The sequence below is a fragment of the Ambystoma mexicanum genome, chromosome 5q, assembly GCF_040938575.1.
Source record: "Ambystoma mexicanum isolate Mex_15411 chromosome 5q, UKY_AmexF1_1, whole genome shotgun sequence".
NCBI lineage: Eukaryota > Metazoa > Chordata > Amphibia > Caudata > Ambystomatidae > Ambystoma > Ambystoma mexicanum.
Genome location: NC_090933.1, coordinates 814,680,414 through 814,701,998, shown reverse-complemented (window position 1 = coordinate 814,701,998; position 21,585 = coordinate 814,680,414). Strand labels below are relative to the sequence as shown.

General features: G+C 45.5%; 1 long non-coding RNA gene across 1 annotated transcript in view; it reads left to right on the top strand.

Moving 5' to 3' along the window:
• LOC138498641 (uncharacterized) overlaps positions 1-21,244 on the top strand; it is a 197,207-nt gene extending 175,963 nt beyond the window's left edge. Inside the window, exon 3 of the long non-coding RNA XR_011278803.1 lies at positions 20,433-21,244. This is a non-coding gene — a long non-coding RNA (uncharacterized lncRNA). The remainder of the gene's footprint in view (positions 1-20,432) is intronic.
• Positions 21,245-21,585: the final 341 nt, after the last annotated feature.

Genomic DNA, 21,585 nt, shown 5'->3' with positions numbered 1-21,585 from the left:
GAGGAGCGTGGCCAGTTGCTGCTGTTGCACGATTAACTGGTCGAGGGACTGTTGCCTCTGCTGGGCCATGGCCATTTGCGGTGGTGTCACAGAGGGGCTGATCACCTCATGTTGCCTTGCCACAGGGCTTGTGGGGGATGGCCAGTCGTCGTCTTGTGGGTGCCCCTGCGTGGTATCCTCATGGTGTACGGGATGGAACAGACAGGGGGATTGAGACAGGTCATGGATGGATCTAACTTCGACATCCCCGTTTTCTGTGTCAGAGCATGCTGCCATTAATGCAGTATCACCTATGGTGCTGCTGCCACCAGAAGCAGTGCCTACTGTGGCATCCATTGGGGGGACCTGTGGTGGTGGTGTTGTGGGCATGCTGGCTGCTGGGGTGCCTGTTGGAGTTCCCTCCTGTGTGCTGTCACTTGATTTGTGCTGCTGCCGTGTCTTGATGCGTGCAGCTGAGGTGGAGGGTCTTTGGCCGTTGGTCTTGGCCCTCTTTGCAGGTGTGCTGGTAGGGGTGTCCTGGAGCTCGTCGTTTGGATCGGACCCTGTGGTGGAGTAAAGGAGGGCGAGCGTTATTAATGGGTCTGTGGGAATTGGAATGGCAATGTATCACATGCATTGGGGTGGTACCTGAGGGTGATTTGGGTCGGGGCCTTGGAGGTGGTTTCATTTGTGTGTGGAGTGAGGGTGCAGTTGTTTGGCAGCCTGCAGTTAGGGTGTGCCTGCTGCACGTGTAGAGGGTGTTTTTAGGATTTTTAATTATTTATGTATTTGATGTGAGTTTTAAAGTGTGCTATCAGGCCTATGTATGTGGACGTTCTCCTGGACATGTGTTCCTGTTGCACTGTGTGGGCACGTGGTACTTCACATGATTGGACATTGTGGTTTTGGCATTGTTTTATTTGGGACACCTACCTGAATCTTCGGATGTCTGCACTCCTTTCTCCATCCCTCCGACTCCCTCTATGCTCTCCATTCCAATGGTGGAGGCACAGATTTCTTCCCAGGGGGTCAACTTGATGGGTGATTCCGATCCTCCCCCGGTAGCTGTGGCAATGTTGCGGTTGGCAGAAAGTATGCTACGGACGCGTATCCGCAGGTCGTCCCATCGCTTTCTGCATTGCTGTGGGTTGCGGGGTGCGGTCCCCACCGCACTTACACGCTGTGCCACCAGGGCCCATATGGCCTTCTTGTTCGCAAGTGCCGTCCTGGTCATTTGCGTGGAGAAGACGACGGCAGCATTCTCCTGGAGGGTCTCCGTGAGCACCGTGAGTTCCTCACGGGAGAAGTGGACCTGCCGCTTGCGGTCGCACGCTTTCTTCGCTACCTTTCCCATTTTTCTTGGTTTCACTAGGGTGGATGACGGGTTGGGATGTGTCTCAGGGTAGTATTTTTTATGGTTGTGTGGATTTTGTGGTTTTATAGGTGTACGGCGGGATGTTTCCCGTTCCGGGACCATGCTTTTACTTCCGTTTCCGTATATTTACGGTCACCGTACTTTCCGGTTGGCGCTCACTGCGGTGTCCGCTGTGATGGGTGGCGGTATTGCACCTAGGACGCCGTACGGCGGCGGTGTGGGCCGTTTTGGGGTCATTTCCGCCATCGGGGACTTTGCACTTCCGCCATGGCGTGGTGCTCGTGCCCGATGGGTCGGAATGAGCCGCACTTTGCTCCATCGTGCAATGGCGGAAACGCTATTTACGCTATGGCGGTCCGGTCGGTTGATTTCCGCAAGGGTCGTAATGAGGGCCATTGTATTTTATGAAATTGTATAAACTCAATCAAATATAGGATTTGCACTGTTCACATTACATTATTTATGTATATGTATTGCTTGTCACTTTAAACTTTAAAACCTTAACTTCCATCTACAGCCAAATAAAATAGGTGGATGTGACTATATCATGTGTATTAATGGATCCTTCTTAGTGATACAAACCTGGTTTTGATCAACTGAGACTCTTACAAAGGTTTGAATCATTTTCTGAAAGAAATGATTACAATTACATTTGTGAGGGTAGGACGCCCCCCTTGTTTATGTCAGGCAACAGCAAAAGGCTGTTGATACCGATTTCCTAGCAGGCTGGTCGCAATGGGCGATTTGCCTCCTAGGAACGCCAATTGCACCCTGGCTACAGAGCGCAGGATGTCCATCATGGTCAAAATTGATTCTAAACTAGGGGAGCGGGAGCCGCAAAAGGGAAGTTATTTGGTGACTCCTTCATAAACGACATGATCAAATTTGTTAACACTTATACAGTGCTCGACAAAGCACAATCAGCCATGAAGAAGGTTTTCGGAAGTAGAGTTTTTGGTAGGGCTGGCAGAGGCCGCTCTGCCAGCTGCTCCTTCGGCTACAGGGCCCCCTCCAGGAGAAGCTGGCGAGACAAGGAGGACTACAAGCCCAACCCCTTCTTCCCGTCCTGGTGGAGAAGGAGAGCAAGAGACTGGAGACACAGCAGAAAGCAGAAATTCACCAATTCAGGTGAGAGTACTGCCTGCGCCATGCAGCAATCCACCAGGCACGTATGTCCATCCAGTAGGGGGGAGACTGGTGCAGTGTGCAGCAAAATGGCTAGAAATCACCAAAGATGAGTGTGTGTTACAAGCGGTACAGCAATGCTGTTTAGAGTTTTATCGGCATCCCACCCAAGCACAGGTGCCCAGACCCATAGTGTTTGCAGCAGAGGATGAGTACCTGCAAGGAGAGTAGATTACAGAGCTGCAACGCAAGGGAGCTATTGCACCAGCAGAAAGCTGCCCCAGCTCATTCATGAGCAACATGTTTCTTGTGAGACACAGAGCCAAGTTGCGCCCGGTGATCAATCTATGGGTGCTCAGTGACTTCTTAGTGTATCACGGATTCAAGTTGGAGGGCATTAATATCCTGCGGGATATCTTTCAGACGTGAGATTGGCTAGCAAGGATAGATCTGAAGGACGCGTACCTCGCTGTGCCCATAGCTCAGCAATTCCATTGTTTCCTGCAGTTCTTGTAGCACAGCCAAAGGTGGGAGTTCACCTGTCTCCCTTTTCTGATTGACGGCCACACCTTGGTGTTTCACCAAGGTAATGAAGCCAGTCATGTCCAGGCTGAGATACCAGGGCATCTGTCTCATTATCTACCAGGCTTCAGAGCTGCCAGGAGCACGGAAACTGCTCTCCTGAAAATCCATGAGGACCTGTTCTCCAATCTCGACTCCAACACCCCCTGTGTCCTCATCTTCCTTGATCTCGCTTCTGCCTTTGACACGGTCAACCATGCCATCCTGCTCAACCGTCTCCGTGATAACCTGGGTATCACAGATCAGGCCCTGGCGTGGCTGACCTCCATCCTCTCTGACCGACCCTCCCAGGTCCAACTTGGGTCCTTCCTCTCCTCTATCTCTGTCTCTACCTGTGGTGTTCCCCAGGGGTCTAACCTCTCTCCCTGGCTTTTCAAACAATACCTGGCACTTCTTGCTCACCGCATTGCCGCTCCCTGTCCCAACTTTCAGAGCTATGCGGCTGACACCCAACACATTTTCAGGCTCTCCTCCACCACTTCTTCTCCTTCTCTCATCTCTGACTGTCTTTCTGCTATCCAGGAGTGGTGTGCTGCCAATGATCTCTGCCTTAATGGCAGTAAGACTGAAATTCTCCTCATCGGCACACCTGCTCCCTCCTTTCTTGTTGCTCTCTAACCAGCCTCTCTTGGCCTTCTTCCCGCTCCCACCTGTGAGGCTAAAAACCTCAGGGTTATCTTCGACTCCACACTTTCCTCCTCGCCTCACATCTCTGAAGCCTCTAAGAAGTCACACTACCAGCTGCACCTCATCAGAGGTACTCTTCCTTTCCCCTCCTTGCAAAAGCTCACTGTCTCCAGAGCTCTGGATCTCTCTAAGCTGGACTATTGCAACAGCCTCTTTCTCAATCTGCCTGCCTCTACTCTCCGCCCTCTGCAACTCATCCAAAACAGGACTGCGAGACTTGTCCTTGGCCTCAAGCCCAGGGATCGTATCTCTCCAGGACTGAAATCTCTGCACTGGCTCCCATTGGCGGCGAGGATTAAGTTCAAAACCCTCTGCATTGTCCACAAGGCCTTCAGCGGTCTGGGATCTCAAGAACTTCAACTCCCTCTTCGTAAATATTTTATCTCTTGAGCTCTTCGCTCATCCACCTCCAACTCTCTCAGGGTCAGTCGCTTCTCCAAGCAGCTAGTTTATGGTAGATCTCTTTCTTCTGCTGGGGCCTCCCTCTGTAACAGCCTGCCGGCCCCTCTGAAACTTGAGGAGAACCATCTCTGGTTCCGCAAGCAGCTCAAGACCTTCCTGTTTGCTTCTGCTTAATCTCCTCTCCCCTGCTGATCTCCTGACTGAATCTGAACTTGCACTGGTTACCTGGTTACCCCCTGATCTGGGACCCAGGTCCGGTCCCAGCCAGTTGAACACCTGCACTGCCCCCTTGGCAACCCTTGCACTTGTGGACTGTTCTGCATCCCTACAGCCCCGACTAGCACTTATACTTGGTGACTGCACTTACCACCTGCTGTCCGCACTTTATTTATTTATTTACTTATTTATTGTCTTTATTTGTCTTACTGTTATCCTATGTACTGCATCATCCCCTCCCCTTTCCCTCCACACTTTTCCCCTTCCCCACTCCCCTGCACTTGCGCGATCTGAATGTCACCTGGCTTAGTAGGATCGTTGTCTCTGTCTTCCCTCTGTTCCCCTCTCACACCTCGTCGTGCCTTGAAGAACTTGTGTATGTGCGCATTATAAATGTCATATCATATCATATCAAAGGTTCACTACCAAATTAATGCTGTTTTGGCCATTGATGCTGGACTATCATAGATGCATAATTTGTTTTTAAGTTGATTCTATTATTTCTTTTTTTTCAAAATTGACCTTCTTTGCCACCCTTTGTGTTTTTTTTCCCGAAAAAAGGGTGTCGGGAGGCTGTGGGGAATCAATACTGTCAAGGTGGGGGTCCCATTTTCATAAAAATAACTTCATTCAATAAATAAAAAAGCGTGCGTGCCTTTTTTGGGGTGTGTGGAACATTCCCCCGAATTGGATGTCACTCAATTAAAGCATCCTACACTTTGCCAAATCACTCAAATTTTGTTTGTTTTCTGTTCCGGCAAACATCTCAAGCTTCTCCAGAGCAAAGTTGGTGGTCACAAAAATGTAGAAATTAGGGCCATGCAAAGGAGGTCAGGCTGCTGCATGCTATATGCACCACTGCCATACTGGATCCTCACAGCCTTCTGCAAGGCAGTGGGGCATATTAACCTTTTTCGAAAGTCTGTGCTTTTGCATAAGGAATAGAAAAACAAATATTCTTGGGGTGCTGCGGTGGGAGTCCATAAAGAGTAGTGGAGGCAGAGGCTGGTATAGGGTGATACTTTTAGGAAGAGGAGAGGGGCTGATGTGCACCTATAAACATGAAATAATCTTTATATCTATTGGCCTCATTACGGGGTTGCTGATAGGCTGCTAGCAGTACCGGGGGCTACCATTAACCTTGGCTTACCATTTACGTCACACGAGATCCCAGTGATACTGGGATATTACGGGCAGCGGTGGAACAGTAAATTCCCATTCCCCATAGGACTCCACAAGAATGGGAACAATGAAGCACTGGCACCGTTAACAATGGTGCCAGTGATTATCTGCCAGTAGGGGCCTGAACTACCAGCAAGTTGGGCCTGCCGGTACTTCACAGTCCCTACCGGCAGACTCCGAGTGATTCAGACCAAAAATGGTACCGGCACCTTAATTCCAGACCGGCTCACTCGCAATGAGGTCCTCTGTCTCGTTAATATTGTGGGGTCGGGGGGACATTTAAGGCAGTTTTTCCAGTCTTTGGGCCTCATTACACGGACGGCGGTAAGGAAATAACGTTACCGGTAAGTGAATACCGGTAACGCTATATTTCCTATCCAATTACGACCCGGACTTGCCTCTATTAGCGCCATCGTTAAGTACTGTGGCACTAATAGCGCCAAGTCCGTGGGCGCGTGACCCCCAGGTTGGAACTAGCGGCATGTCGATAATAGCATCCCATCACAAGGTAGGCGGACACAGTAATAGCGGCATGGTAAAGACCCCAAAACACCCTACCGCCATGGCGCTAATACCGGCACCTTGAACCACCCGTTAAGAGACCTGAGCAGTCCACCTGGCACAGGTGGACACATCCATCACAGGTGTAGGGGATGGAGACTGTGGCAGCACAAAAGGGCACACCACACCCCTTCCCACACCCCTTCCCACACAAAAATGCCTCCAATACTGCCCGCATTACATGGGCTGGAGGATGTGATTGTAGTGCGGCACCATCAACAGCACGAAGCACAGAGGAGACGCAGGAGGAGGAGGAGTAGGAGTAGGGCAAGACAGGCGCAGCAAGCACTAGCAAGGCACCCAGAAATACCACAGAACCAGCAGGAAGAGGACAAGAAAATTGCACATAGCCGTACCTGCGCTGTGATGGAGCAGGCATCCGGCCTCTACAACACACAGCACCGGTCCCTAAGCGTGCTGGGTGAAGCCCTCCTGTACGGCCATGACAAAGTGCCGAAGTTATCCATGACATGTGTGTTGCGGGACTGAAATTACATGAGGCGGGATGTGACTATGCCACCTGACATACAAGCACAAGATGAGGATGATGTGGATGGTGATGAGGATGGTGCAAAAGGCCCGCAGGGACATGCAAGTGGCAATGTCCAGGCAGGACACGATGTGCGTCAGCATCTGATGCATCAGATTGCATGTCATACAAGGTATGACTGTAATGAATAAAGATGGGTATTACTGCCCTGATGCATGTGTTCAGTCCCACAAAGAACCATCTCCCCAATACAGTACACACACACAATGATGAATGCCAAGCCAGTGTAAACTTTCAAACAGTGTATTGTGAACAAAAGACAACAATAAGTTGAGGGCCCCAACTGTGAAAACACCCTTACGCCCCTCCCCCCACAACACTCCCAAAATCACCCTTACCCCCCTCCTCCCACAACACTCCCAAAATCACCTTTACCCCCCTCCCCCCCAACACTCCCAAAATCACCCTTACCCCCTCCCCCCCACAACACTCCCAAAATCATCCTTACACCCCTCCCCCCACAACACCCCCATGTGAGCCTCATGGCGTGAATTTGTCCCTCTCCACATGTGGCACCCAGTCCTTGCTGGCACTAATTGCCAGTGCCTGCTCCGTCATCTGGTGGTTGTGAAGTAGTGCGCCGCAGGTTCCACAGAGACCGGCGTAGGGGACTACTTTGCCGTGAACTCCCAGAGGAGGTTGGGCCCGGTTCTTCCTGGGTTGGGAGTGGGCATCGGCGCGAAATTGCATCTGCTATGCGGTTCATGGCCTCCCTGAGTTGGGCCATTTCGTTGCAGATTCGGTTGGTGCATGACTCCATGGCCTCCCTCATCTGCTGTGGAAATGTACCAATGTCCTCCCTCAGGCGACCTGTCTCAGCCAAATGCTGCCCTACTAGACCAGTCATCTCGGTCTGCCTCTGAAAGATGGATGATAGGTAATTTCGCATGGTGGGTGCTGGTGGGATGGCTGATGTGCCTGGATCCATGGCACTTGCATCAGGTGAGAACACCTGGGGGCTCCATGGCCCTTCAAGGGTGGGGATGGGTGATTCTCCTTGGCTACCCGGACCTGATGACAGCCTCGGGCTTGACAGTAAGGGGCGTGTTGGTCTGTGGCTCTGGCTTAGATCCTCAATTCCAGGTGCTTCCTCCTCATCCGAAAGTGGGGCAGTGGCCGCTGCCTCACCCGTTGAGCTGGTGGCAGCAGAGTGCATTCCCTCAATGCTGCCTTCACTTGCTGGGAGACACTCCCGTGGGTGCCAGGACGGCAGCAGGCATGGCCTGTGGCTGCGTACAACTGGTGCTCCTGCTGCCTTTGTCCCTGTGGTCATGGTCACTCCTCCTGGCTGCCCTTGAGGATGTGGCGGTGTCCCCAGTGGCATCCCTCCTGGGTTTCTTGCTGGATGTGGGAGCAGGGGTGGAAGTGCGTGCCTCCTCAGTTTCTGTGTGTGATCCTGTACGGGCGAGAAATGTGGAAAATCATCAATAATGGGTCGACCTGTCTTATGCTGAATGAATACGTCATGCCGTTCTATGCATTTAGGGCTCTTTAGTGTGGATGCAGGTAATGGGGATGTTGGGTGGGTCATGCATGAATGGCTCTGTGTTGAACGGGTATGTGGTGATGCATGCATGTTTGTTTGTGGCTTGATCCACGGCATTCATATGGACACATGATTGGGGGGACCATCACACTTCACTGTGCATTGTTTGATGCATACACTCACCTCCATCAGACGAAATGGCCACGCCATGCTCCATTTGTCCAACTCCCTCGATGGATTCCACGCCGATTGTCGATGCACAGGTCTCCTCCCACTCACTGAGCTTAATCGGCGATTCGCTGCTTCCTCCTGTGCCCGTAGCCAGGTTTCGGTTTACGGATAGGATGTTCCTTACACATAGCCGGAGGTCGTCCCACCTCTTTCGGCAGTCTTTAACTGTGCGGGTGGTGGTGCCTACCGCGCTGACCTTGTGGGCTACCTCTTCCCAGATGGCCTTCTTCTTCAGGATGGTCTCCCGCCGCATGTCGTTGCAGAAGAGCACCTGTGCATTTTCTGCTAGTGTCTGAGTGAGCATTATGAGCTTCTCCTTGCTGAAATTCTCCTTGCGTTGCCGCTCTGACGATTTTTTAACGGCCTTGGGCATCTTTACAGTGTCCTGGAAGGATTTCTGAACGTGTTTCCTGGTAAGGTGTCCTGGATTAGGAGGATGGCAATGGATTGTGTTTTTAAAGATGGCCGCCGTGCTGTTTCCCGTTCCTGTGCGAGGACGCTATTTCCGGTTCTGCAAAATAACGGTCACCGCTATTAGCGGTGACCGCTAATGCCGATGTCCGCTAATTGCAGTGACTGCTATTTGCATGTTGCGGCAGGTCGGAAGTGCTAACAGCGCTTTCAAGGATGCCGTTAAGGGACTTTTTGGGGACTTTTGCGGCATGGCGGTAGGATCATTACCGGCATGGCGCTATGCTCGTGCCCGTGAACTCGTAATGGCACGCAAATGGCGGCCTCTTTCGAGGGCGGACACGCAAATCACGCCATGCCGGTAAAGTCCTATTTTTACCGCACAACGTGTAATGACGCCCTTTGTGTACAGTGAAGTGCCCGCTGAGTGTCTACAATCCTTTAGGAAATGACAAACCACTACAAATGATTTGCAGGCAATAATCTTCATGGGCAGCATTTTTTCACAAGATTAGGTACATTTCTTGATTTTGGGAAAAGAATGAGCCAGTGATGTTGGTGGCAGAAGAATCATACTAATTTCTGTATATGGTGTCTATTACTGCACCATTTATAACACCAAGCATAATGCACTGAAATCCAAAAATCTTCTGCAAAGTTTTTTAAGTGCCTTTTTGTTTACATTTAGTGTTGTGCATTGTCATACAAGCTCACGCAGACATGGGTCAACGTCCATTGGTACTTAGTGCATGTCTACTCACTATAATATCAATAGTCAATCTTTAAATGTTTCTTCCAGAAGCCACATGTGATTGACTCAACCCATTGGCAAGATTAAAGTCTAGGGGCCGCATTACGAGTTTGGTGGTAGCCATGCCCCTAATAAGGACATGGCTACCCCAAACCCGGGTCCGGGTCTGGGTTCCCTGAATGGGGAAATACCAGGCCATTCCGACCTTGGAGGGTCTGGTATTTACCCATTCAGGGAACCCGGTCCATCCCCATTCCCATTTGAGCCCCCATAGGGCTCAATGGGAATGGGGAGCATGCTAACAATGGCCCGTTAATGACGGGCCCGTTGTTAGCATGCTGGGCTGCTCACGGGACCCGCTAAGGACGTCTGGTAAAACCAGGCACCCTGAGCGGGTCCCGTGAGCGGACCTCGTAATGGGGCGGTAAGGGGTTAACGGCTCCGGCACCTTTACCGGCGCCATTAACCCCTCACCGCCCTCCTCGTAATGAAGCCCTGACATGGCTATCTTCTGCTTGTGAGTTGTAGTGGTGATAACCTGTTCCTTTGTAAGGGTTTAACGTGCACCTTGTCTAGGGTTTTTCTGTTACTCTGTGAAAACAAGGTGTGACGCTGAACAAATACCCGAGGGGCATAAAGCAGGTGCAGGCTCGGAAGAAGATGCAAGAAGCATGGTGAATGTTGAGGAAATGAGTAAACAGGGAGTAATTAGCAGTAATTAGAAATCTAGGATTTCTTTGAAATGGCCCTGTCAAGAGACTTAGAGGCGCACATATTGTTATCTTCCAGGACAGGTGTTGGTAATGTATATTGTTTTATAAGTAGGCCCAGTTTGTTCCGTGTCTTTGGGATTTACTGGTATAGGTGCTTTGTTTTCACTACTTCCCCACCACCTGTGACCACCCACACAGCCGATATGTAAAACGTCAATGCACTGATTGAAGCGATTTCGCTGAATTGGCTTGAAAATGCATCACTAGCAAATTATGAAATATCAGAAAGAATGTGCAAAACTGTAATGGAAAAGTCCCATGCTGATTATAAGCAGCGTGCTACGCAGCACGAGAATAGCCTATTTTCATTGGGGATTTCAGCAAAGAATTGTGTCAGCAGAAGGGTATAACCATGGCTACACCTGATTGGGGAATATAGAGCGCTCCCCGAGAGAGAGCGGTGCAACTAAGTGACATCCTGCAATGCCAGCGGTCGGAAAGCTAATGCGACATGATACCATCTGTGAAGTGCAAGTGCTACTACAAAGGACAGTGTTTGGGCGATCAGACGTTTTGAAAATGGCAGTGGAAAACTAAACATAGCCATCTGATCTGTGCACGGCATGTTAGAAGAAAAGAGCAGATCCTTATGACATGTGTAAATGTGTGTTTGAAAAAAAGCACACACATGTAGCAATGCAGACTAACAGCCCATCCTATATGTCTAATCTCGAAGATCACATTTTACAAAAAGTTAAGGTTGCTACGCAGATAGAGGCGGTCTACACACTGTGCGAATGCCAAACTTAGGTAAAGTTTACAAGCGCTTGGGAATGTCAATGCTAAGGTGTCGGTACTCAGTCCATCACACGACAAAATAGACGACAAATTAAACATGCACTCACACTTCATCGTCATTTCACAGGCCTCCCTAATTGCCAAGGACGAGAATGTTCATCCTTTTTTCATAGACTTGTGTAATAGCTTGCCAATTAAGGGGCTAACTGCAGCCTGTATGTAAACTACCTAGTATATAATGTGAGTTTTGTTAAGGAGTGGCGCAGTGTGACTTAAGGTTCAATTTCCAATTTCTTTTTGTAGTAAAGAATTCGTTATTTTGAACAGAGTACTTGTTTCTTAACGCTGGTATTCCCATCATTTGTAGACATCGTAATTTCAGGTAGTAATCTTAACTCTTTTTAAGAACTTGTTTTCCTACTGGTTTCCTTGTTTTCAGTTATTGTGCATTTGAAATGTAAAGTCTGCACATTAACATTACGCACATATGGTATATGCATGTTGGTGGCGATTGTTGTCACTAGCCGTTGTGCTTCTTGTCATTCCAAGGAGAGTGTGCGTCCATAGGTTTATTCCATGCTTGTTGTTTCAATCACTGATTGTTTGCAGTGCATACTGATGACCTTAGTATTCTGCCTGTGGGGTAGGTGCATAATTTCTGCTCTGGTTTCTTGTTGGTGATGGTGTCTGCCTGTATGTGCATATCTCATACGTAATGTGCATAAGGATATCTTTTTTATTTATTTATTTATTAGGGTCCACAGCTCATACATGTACACTTATTCACATTGAAATCAGGCTGTACAATACAATGAGCTGTAACATACATGCCTACAGTGTCACGATTAATCAGGCGGTCACGCTCAACTCAGAGAGCTCCTTCCCCCCACCAAGCACGGTGGCATGCACCCAAAGCGATCATACAGATTCAACTTTAGTGAGGCCTCCAACCTGTCTCGCACGGCCCCAACAAATACCCTCTAATCCCCCAACCAAACGATCAACCACCAATACTGTGGCACTACACAAGATCAGACATTCAAAGTCCTTTCTCTAATTGAATGACTTATATTTCAAATTAACTTAAAAATACTACAACACACAGGTAGAATTTTGAAATATGAAGTCAAAACTTGCATCAGATTTAATTGCAAATGAACCATTAGAGAACACATTCACAATACAATGGAAACATCGTTTTGGCTATATTTTCAGAAAGGAAATGTTTGAGAAAGAAACTCCATGGGAAAATCGTTTTGGGTGTTTATTTGAAAAGCAAGGTTTGGAAAAGGAACTCAAATGGGAAATTCGTTTTTTAGGCTTTTATTTGAAAGGCAAGGTTGGGAAAAGGAACTCAAATGGGGAAATTGTTTTTCAACTCATCTTCAAAGGACATGCAGTGCTTTGAGGATTCTGGTTTGGGGATGCACAATACAAATGGGAAATTGCATTTTGAACACTTTACATTCACTTGAACGGCAGTCTTTTAGGATTACTTATTTTGGGGATTCGCCTCCCCCCCATCCCTTTCTGGAATGGAGTCAGCGTTTTCAGAAGGACAATCATCCAAGTCTTTATTGTCTATACTGGCTCTAACACACTGGGCATGAACTTTGTTAGTTTCAAACTCTAACAACACAAGTCTTGTGAATTTCTCTATGGGAATTAATTGATTTAACTTCAATTCAATGAGCTAAGGATCTACACAGCCCACCCCTCCCCACAAGTTCATGTAAAGGATTTAGGCAGGTAGTCCCCAATACAATTGATCTTAAATGGATAGGGTGATTTTGGCCCGTGGGAATTGTAGTACTCGGGCTGTTCTCCGTCCCAGGGCCATAGTTCTGCAAAAGGGATGGAGAACACACCTGAAGGACTGGGTGGAAGGCTTTCTGCACCCTGTAAGGGCAGCTACCACCCTCCTTTCCCCTTCACCAGCCCTAACCCTGACACCCGGGCCTCCTTCTCTGTGTGATGCTCAAACACAGAATTAGTAGCCTGGGAGTCAAAAGAATATCTCACTCTATGCATACAAATAATGTAAATTGAAGTAATTTCCTGGTAACATCAACTGAGTTTGTTCCTGGTGGTGACCCATGCAAGACAAAAGAGAAAGGGTCATTAACTGCTCCCCTTTTTCCCACCTTTAAGTTGCCCATTGAAAATGACAAATGTACGCTTGTACACGTTAACGAAATAGAAAAATCTCTGAAGGGAATTTAGCAAACATATATTTTCATTTGCTGGTGATTCACATGTGGAAATGTTAAGTAGCATCTTGCAATTGAGCTTTCTGGAAAGAAGTTGTGAAATTCTTAGATGAATAAAACGAACAGGTGTCCACGAACTTGTGGAATACTCCCTTCCCCTGCACACCAAAATCTATTGTAATCCAATCAATATTTTCCACAATTTGTATTGTTTATATTTATAGGTTTTCTTTTCAAAGAAACAATCTTGCTCAGAAATTTTTGTATCCACAATCTTGATTGTTTATAATAAAGAAAACAAAATATGTTATGCATACAATTGTGTTTTCAACGCAACAAAGTTTTTAATCAATGTTCAGAATTTCCCAAATCAACATCCCATAATATCCTGTGCTCTACACTTTTCGAGTATTCTATTCCCTTCATCCAAACCGATTCTTCATATATTTTGTGCCATGGGTGCACACTGTTCTGTTCAACCAAGAAAATAAAGAGTATCTGTATTAAGTAGAGACATTAAGGACATTCTTATTATTAACATCTCAGATTTGTCTATCATGTAATTTTCTCCATCATATTCACCTGATGTTAGTCTGGCAAACACAGTCCTGGCTGTGCACAGTATACATAAAGCCCTGGAGCGCTAGGTTTTATTTCCTCAATTCAACTCTGTATAAAAATAGAAATGTATCAATCCCATGCATGTAATATATTCTTATTACCTATTGGTACTCCATCTGTCTGCACTTTATTCTGTTCTCACCTTCTATAGGTAATTCTACATCGGGTTGTGTCATAGGCCTTCTGCTGAGGTGATGTTTCCCTCTATGGATATTCAGACCGGTATAATATAAACAAATAAGATTGTGGAAAATATTGATTGAATTACAATCGATGTTGGTGTGCAGGGGACGGAGTGGTCCACATGTTTGTGGACACTTGTTTTTAAAAAAAAAAAATATATTGGTACTACAACTTAGTGTCAGGGTTGTTCTTCTCCCCTGCACTCTAATACCTGTGTTTTTTTTAATTTAGCTTAATGATTTTTATTCAATGTTTAATAGCAGTAGCAGTAGAACAAATAATTAGATCAATCTTTTGGTAGGTATAACATGAGTAGGTGAAACAACCAATGACAAAGGTATCACAACAATGTAACACCAATATAGGGGCATATAAGATAGATGATCCAATCCGCATGTGATAATTATGAATGGACGAACAAGGGGAGGACATGAGAGAACAGACATGCAACAAAGGAGAAGGGGAGAAGGATATGTTCAGAGTATACAAGCTTGGGCATAGGTAATAGAGGTATATATGTTGGTAATTGGATATTTAGAACATAAAAGTACAAGTTATTCACGAACCATGTGTAGACATATTGTGAAGGAGAGATATTCAGTTAAGAGGGACCATTTACCATCATGTTTGCATTTCATATTAAGACGCGCTGCCATACAGCATTCTAATCTGTGAATGTGACATATATTGTACCAAAAACCATTTACTGATCCATTTTTGGGATCTTTCCAATTGGCTGTAATGAGTTTGATGGCAACAGCTATGAATAAATTATAGAGATTAAAGGCAGGTTGTGCTCTCTTCGCCCTCTCGCGAGCAATGCTACCAAGGAGTATGTTTGAGAGTGTGAGGGGGAGAATGACCCTGAAAATGATGGCCAGAAGAGACCACACCTTTTGCCAAAATGATGGAACAAGAGGAATTGAAAAATCATGTGATGGTAGGATCCACAAGTGTCACCACAAGTCCAGCAGCTTCCATCTGAGGCAAACTTGGTTTTCGAGAGATGCATTGGGGTTATGAAGGCTCTGTGGAGAAAGAAAAGTACATTTTGTAAAATATTGGCAGCAGTGGAGATAGTTTTGACCCTAGACCATAGTCATTCCCAGGTATTGTCGTCAAACCGCGTCCCACAGTCTATTTCCCACATAACTTGGGTAGGCCATCGGTCAGTCAGAGAGTTCTTGGTACCTAGAATTTTATAAATTTGGGCCGCTTTGATGTTAAGAGAGGAGGTCATGAGCAGGATTCTTGCAGGGTTGGGAGTGAGCTAATTTTGGGTGAAATTATCAAAACTGTTGAGGCAAGCATTAACTAAATTGTTGTAGAAATTGAAGTCAGGTGACGGTAGGGAGAACCTTCTTGTAACACCTTCGAAGGATTCCCAGCTAGTTGTTTGATAGATTTGATGAACAAATCTAATACATTTGAGGAGCCAGGACTTCGAGTAGAGTGTTTTGTTATTGTGTGTTATATGTTTGTTGTTTCATAAAAATTTGAGAGATAGCGAGTGAGTGGGATAGAATAGGAAGGTTCTGAGGGCAGGCACAGCTGCTTTGATCGGGTTGGTTAGCTTAGAAAAAAGACATCCAAATATATATACCAGATCTTGAGTTTCAATAGGTGTAATTAATTAATTTTCAAGAACAAACCATGAGGGGAGATCTTCGACTTCAGAGGAAGTGAGCCAAATACATGATTGTTTAATGAGAAGTGCATCGTGATAGGATTTGAAGACAGGAAATGTAACACCACCATGCTCAAAAGGGGCTCTGAGCTTACTGATGGCGATTCTTTTGCTTTTTGCCGATAACCCTTAACAAATTGATTAGAATAGAGTTGATTGCAGAAAATAAAGAATGATGGGTGATAGCATCATCTTGATAGTTTCAAGGCTTCCCTACCACAAATGATATAAGGGAGACCAGAGAGAGGTAAATTCCTTGAGTCTAGGAAGGAGAGATGAAGAGTTCAGTTTAAAGGTGAGCTTGGTGGAAGAGGTGTAAAGATGGACAAGGTATTTGAGTGAATCGTCGCACTATTTGAAGCCAAACAAGTCAATTTCATGCTTAAAGCAGAATGAGTTGAGAGGTAAGATCTCTGATTTATCTTTCTTTAATTTATATCCGGAAGCTGAAGAGAAATCATTCAGGACTGAAAGTAGTCCTGAAATATGATCTTTTGGATTCTTTAATAGAATAAGAATGTCATCAGCATATGTCGCTATTTTGAATTATTTTCGGCCACATGTTACTCCTGGGATCTTTGTGTCGCTTCTTATACGTTGTAATAAAGGCTCAAGAGATAGGATATAAAATAGGTGAAAGTGGGCAGCCCTGTCTTGTGCCTCATTTGAGGCGGAAATAGGGAGATGATTTTCCATTAATAAAAATGGAAGATCCGGGATTTGAGTATAGAAGTTTGACCAGGGAGATGAAACCTTCCCCACAATCATGCTGGCGTAAGGATTGAAACAGGAATTCCCAACCTAGCCAGTCGTAGGCCTTCTCGACATCAAGCGCGATGGCAGCATAGCCTTGTTTGTCTGTTTTATCGTTTGCTATAAGATAGATGCATTGAGTAAGAGTCTTGCATTCAAGGAAATGTTTCTCCCTTTTACATAGCCAACCTGATCCACTTTAATTAGTTAAGGAAGGAAAGATTCAATTCTGTTGGTGAGAATTCTTGCAAATATCTTGCATTTGACATTTATTAGGGAGATGGGACTGTAGTTTTTAGGGAGATCAGAATCTTTCAGGGCTTTGGGAAAGAGTACCAAGGTGGCCTCAGCAAAAGATCCAGAGGAAGACTTTTTGTTAGAGAAGTGGCTGAAGAGTTATTTTAGTTTGGGAGATAGGATGTTGGAAAAGTGGTGGACGAACGTGGGGGATAGACCATCGGGACCAGGTGCTTTGACTTTTTTGAGATCCTTGATAGCTTGAGTAATATCATGGGTGGATATTTGGCGATCAGGGCTACTGAGATCCATTTGGGGATAAGAGTCTCTTTTAAGGTTTTGAAATAAAGAGAGCAGACAGTCAGGGGTAGTAGTAGTGTCCAGAGAGTAAAGGTCAGAGTAAAAGATCCAGAATACTTCAAGAATCTCATCCAATTTAGTAACGGTAGTGCCCAAATTGTTTTTAATGTGTGAGACGAAAGCTTTCTCTTTGCATGATTTAAGGTAAGAGGCAAGAGCTTTCCCAGCTTTGTTAGAGGTTTGATATATCTTGGATTTGAATCTGAGTATGGTATTGGATGCCTCTGCTGTAAGTATCTTGTTGATTTGTGTACATAAAGATAAGATGGGTTAGAGTTTAGACTGGGTGAAGGATTTGTAGTAGGCTTTCTCAATTTTAGAGAGTTCAAGAAATAACTCATCTAATTCCTTTTTGTATTCTTTCTTCTTTCTGCTAATGCACTGAATGACCTGGCCTCGCAAAGCTGCTTTAAAAGCATCCCAGTTATTGATGGAGAGGTGTCTTCGTCATTGTTATCACTAAAACACTGTTGCTGAAAGCTGTTGAATGACTTGATAAATTGATAATCTCGTAACAGAATATTGTTAAAGTGCCATCTGCTGGAGTATTTCTGGATATTAAGAAAGCCAAAGGTGGTAACAACAGGGGAGTGATCGGATATAACAATGTTGGTGATACAAGAGTCAAGATTAGTGTGTGACAGTGACTTGTTAGCAAAGATGTAGTCCAGCCGTGAGAAGGAGTCATGGAGCAGGGAATGAAACGTGTAGTCGAAGTCAGTGGGTTGTAAAAGTCTCCATTTATCAACCAAACCTGTCTCTGAGATGCAGCGGATGAATGAGTCATGGGATTTAAAACTTCGGAAGATACATTTGGATCTTCTGTCCATGAATGGGTCAAGAACATTGTTGAAGTCGCCACATACAACGAGATTTGAAAGATTAGATTTTAAGATCTTTTCTTTCACAGAGTCCCAGAAATTAGGATCCGGTCTAGTGGGACCATATATATTCATGATAGAAATAACATTGGCCACTATTTGCAGCTTAACCCACACCCACCGCCCTTCATTACCCATTTTCTGATCAATGATTTTATGGGGAAGATTCTTATTGATGAGAATGGCAACACCATTTTTCTTGGTTGGTTCGTAATAACATTTTGAACCCAAAGAGATTTCCGTTTCATCGATTCAATCATGGACAAATGGGTTTCCTAGAAGCAGGCGACAGAGGGACAAAGGGCTTCATTACACGGTATGCAGTAACCATGGCGCTATTAGCACCATGGTTGCCGCCGGTATTTTACTGTGTCCGCCTTGGTGGATGGCGGAATTACCGCCCTACTCCAAGGTGAGTGGGGGCGATAATTCCCCATTCACCAAGGCACTTCCCCATTCCTATTTTTGCCCCCATAGGGCTCAATGGGAATGGGGAAGGAGCTAATTACGGTACCGCAAATTGCGGTACTGTAATTAGCACCAAGGTCCCTTTGCGGCCCGTTCCTTAACGGCTGGTAAAACCAGCCGTTGAGGTCGGGTCCCGCAAAGGGACCTCGTAGTAAGGCAGTAAGGGTTTACCGGTACCGGTGCCCTTACCGGTACTGGTAAACCCTTACCGCATTCCGTGTAATGAGGCCCAAAATCTTTTAAGATGTGAGATAACCTTACTCTGCTTAATGGAGTTATTTATCCCTTTCACATTCCAGGAAATGCATTTAAATCCGTTCATTAACGCTACATGCATTTAAAGGAGAAATATGAGCAATACATCTAAAACATAGCAATGGTACAGGAGCGATACCATTTTCAGAATCATAATAGAAGAGTAAGCATATAAGAATCTTAGTGTATATAAAATACTGCATGAAAACTCGACACATGAGGAGGATACACAAGGAGACTGGGGAGACAAACGGACCTGACATTTGTGTAACATACCAGAGAAATAAGAAATATAGAGGAATATGAGAAGAGTAAAAAGTGTGAACAGGTACAAGATAAAAAAGATGCCAGGAAGAAAACAGAAAAAGAAAAGAAAGAGAAATGAACCTAGCAAAGCTGAGAGCGGGGTGACACCTGGAAGGACTACAGAGGAGTCCAGCAGGTTGAGGGGTACAGAAATGTAAATGCAAACATGATAAAGAAAGATTGAATATGAAGTCAATGCCCGCAGCAAAAACAGGGACAGTAGAACAATGAGACAAAATATTCTGGATGGAAAGTCAAGTGCCAGAGGTGGAGGGCATGGGTGGAGTAGAGGTATCCATACAATCAGCCTTAAGGGATCTTATGAAGGGCTTGAGGTCTGCAGGATCATCGAAGACAGACGTTCTCCCATTATGTGTAACTTTAAAAGAGCAGGGATGGAAGAGACCATATCGGATGTTGCGCTGCTTTAGGGCCAGACGGTATTAGAGAAATTCCTTATGCTGCTGTGCAGGTTTCCGAGTGACATCCTGAGAGATAAACATTCTGTTTCCTTGCCAGATGAGAACATTTCTTTCCTTAGCTTTGTAGATAATTGACTGCAGCTGTGTATATTCCAGAAGCAAAAAAATAAGAGTATGTGGCATGGGGTGATGTGCATGAGCAGATTTGAGGGGCCCAATTCTGTGTGCACTTTGAATATTGAGAACAATGTCCGGTGGAATGTGGAGAAGAGCCAAAAGCATTTTCTGCAGGAACAGGGTGGCGTCATTCCCTTCACATCCTTCAGGAAGGCCAGTGATACATAGGTTGTTTCTTCTTCCTCGGTTTTCAATTTCTTCATTATGTTTTTGGAATTCTTTGACGGTACTTTTGAGTAATGATACTCTAGGAGAAAGATCTTCCACCACGCCAACCCTTTTCTCCACCTCCTCCATTCTTCATTCAAACGTTCACAACCTGTCATCCACTTTCTCTTAGTTTTAAGTTGGTGGTTTCTATAAAAGGATTTAGAGATGTTATTTCATGTAATAATAATTCCATGTTGGTGTCGTAGGATTTGGATGGAGGAGGGGACTCACTTTTGGGCCTTTTTAATGCGGCTGGAGATGAGGCTGACTGGGAGTCTTTGTTAGCTTGTGTAGGCGTGTGGCTGTTTTTTCCTGAAGCCATGATATAGCTCTAGTATGGTCAACTGTGACGTTCAGAGATAATAAGGTTTTAACCAGGGTGAGTATTTGTGGTAATGTTGCAGTCAAAAGTTATCAGTAACATTTTAGTCAGATTTGCAACACAATGAAGCCAGAGGAGCGGTGAGCCACTGCGCCGAAAAGATAAAATAGGGGTAGAAATAAAAGTTCTCACCGCAGCATGGAGCCCTTGTAGTAACACAAATATTGGTTTGCTTTTCCGACTTACTTCTTATCTTATTGCTTTATTTGTTGCAAAATATTCTTTGTCCAGCAGGTGGCATGTGTGAGAAGCCTGTGTTTCCAGAAGAGGTTGCCGGGGGTCTCTTCAGTTGTGTCGGCTCCTGTCAGCTAGAAGTCACGTCAGTGAACCAGAGACAAAAAATGTCAGCAAAAACGCCAGAAAAGCAAAAGAGAGTGGTATCTCTCGAAGCCCGAGAGGAAAAGCAATGAGCGAAATCAGGCAGCCATCAGCCTCAGCGTAAAGCCATGGCCCGCCTAATAATTGTCTTAATAAAAACACCATGTTAACATGTAGGAAGGTGTGTTCCTGACCTGCAGGAATTAGCATTGTGAAATGATGTGATGGCCATTGAGTGTGGACGGGTGGGTGTTTCTTTACAATTAATAAAAAGTAGAGAGATTTAGATAGGCATGGATGTTCTGATTAATTTAGATTAATTTGGCATTCTATAAATGACAATTTTATCTGGGGCCCTCATACACTGTTGAACGCCTAGTGGATGTGTGCTCAGGATATTTCGAATGCACATGCAGTCATGCGTGTTCTTTAACATTTCACTACCATATTAATGCTATTTTAACCATTGATGCTGGACTACCATAGATGCATAATTTGTTTGCTTTTAAGTTGATTCTATTATTTCTTTTCAATTTCAAAAATGACCTTCTTTGCAATGCTGTGTGTTTCTTGTCCTTAAATAAGGGTGGCAGGAGGCTGTCGGGAGTCAGTACTCTCAAAGTGAGGGTCCCAGGTTCATAAAAATAACTATTCAATAAATAAAAAGTGTGCATGTCCCGTTTTGGGGTGTGTGGAACATTCCTACAAATTGGATGTCACTCAATTAAAACACACTATAGTTTGCAAAATCACTCAAATTGTGTTTGTTTTCTGTTCCTGCAATCATCTCAAACTTCTCCAGAGCAAAGTTGGAGGTCACATAGATGTAAAAATGATGGCCATGCAAAGGAGGTCAGGCTGATGCATGCAATATGCACCACTGCCATATTGCATCTTGGCAGCCTTCTGCAAGGCAGTGGGGAGTATTAACCTTTTTCTACAGTCTGTGCTTTTGCATAAGAAATAGAAAAATACATATTCTTTAGGTGCTGCGGTGGGAGGCCATAAAGAGCAGTGGAGGCAGAGGGTGGTATATGGGTGAGGCTTTTAGGAAGAGAAGAGGGGC